Here is a 1529-nt window from a genome sequence, read left to right as displayed (position 1 = left end):
ATTCTATCTCAAAATCCGTTCCCCTTCTGGATGTGCTTACTTCAACTGAAGTGAGCCTTACTTAGTTTTGTCTGGTTTTGGTTACAAATCCTTACAGACAGGGTGCCAGTCGCCTACATCAGACAGACACTAGCGTTGCAAAAGTTGGGGGCTGATGCAAAGGAGGGGATGAAGGAAAATAAGAGGGCGAAGATAGGTGAATGTGGATGAGGTTGAAGTCGTAAATGTAGGGAAGTGAGGGAGGAAGCAAAGAGCAAGTTTTTGCCACAGCAGAATTAGGAGCAAAGGCGTGACCCAAGGAAGAGGTGGATAAGGCGTTCTTGAGGGAGAATGGATATGTCAGACTGCCTGAGCACCCATGCATATGCATCAGTTGTGTCCCTGTGCCTGCAACAATTCCGCTTATAGTATTTCCCCCTTTGTATTTGATTTTTTATAAGTCATTAAATCTATCTGATTTGTAGATAAGGTAATCAAGATGCAGAAGTATATTAATTGGTAGAGATACAAGTAGAAGTGAATGTAGAATATGCACCTTCCTGTCTCTCAATAAGTACTTTGTCAGTTGCAGCTTAAAGCATTTTACGAAATTGTCCCTCCTGTATGTCTAAAGTGAAAGTCGTCCTATTTCATCCTTTTTCGATTGGCCTCACCTTTTCCCGTCTCAAGTCTCGTCTCTCGTCCTTAGCAGTTGCGGTAGGGAAGACGTATCCTTTGTGGAGTACATAAGGTACTGCGATGCCTTTTCTGCTGATGCATTTTTGGCCCATGAAATGAGAATTAATGAACACGGCGTTGAAAAGGGTAATAAACCATCCATTTTAATGCTTAAGGTACACTGAGCGCGTTAGTCATATACGCGAATGTGATATTTGCATGTGAAAGTTCATGGTTAGTTATATAGGCTGGGGAGGTAGAGAGGTAGAATACGAGGTTGATGAGAAGAGTCTGTATCTAGCATGAATAAAACCGGGGTGAGGTAGAGAGAGAGCTAAGAAGATAGATAGAGATAATTGTAAATATGAGTATTTGGAAGGGCGAAAAGAGGTAGAGGAGAAAGAAAAAAGAACCGGGTTAAATGGACCAAGAGTGGAGAAGAGGGAGAAAATACCGCTGAAGCACAATTAACTCAAGGATGTCATCGATGAGTAGCTGTATGAATAAAAGAATGAATGAATGCTCTTAACAAATCAGTTTACTCGAATCACCAAACTTAGTGAAAAGCTCTTTTACGTACTTCCTGAACTCTCGGTCATTTACATAGATTTTAAGTATTGAACTCCTTGGTCCTTTTTGCTTGAATACGCTCAAACAAATGGGGAGAAAGTGTAAAAGAGAAATTATCTCTTCTGGGATACCTGCAGCCATCAAAAATGTTTATTTCTCTAATTTTTCAATGTTCACATTTTTAAAACTCCAGCTTTTAAGTCATTAAATCCAGTAACTTTTTAGAGATTTACACTTAATTGAAGATCTTCGAGCGTGGTGTGGACTTCTGCTCCTGTTACGTCTCTCCTTACTGGGTTATA

Source organism: Echinococcus granulosus, assembly GCF_000524195.1.
Source record: "Echinococcus granulosus chromosome Unknown EG_S00207, whole genome shotgun sequence".
NCBI classification, from domain to species: Eukaryota; Metazoa; Platyhelminthes; class Cestoda; order Cyclophyllidea; family Taeniidae; genus Echinococcus; species Echinococcus granulosus.
This window is presented reverse-complemented; position numbering follows the sequence as displayed.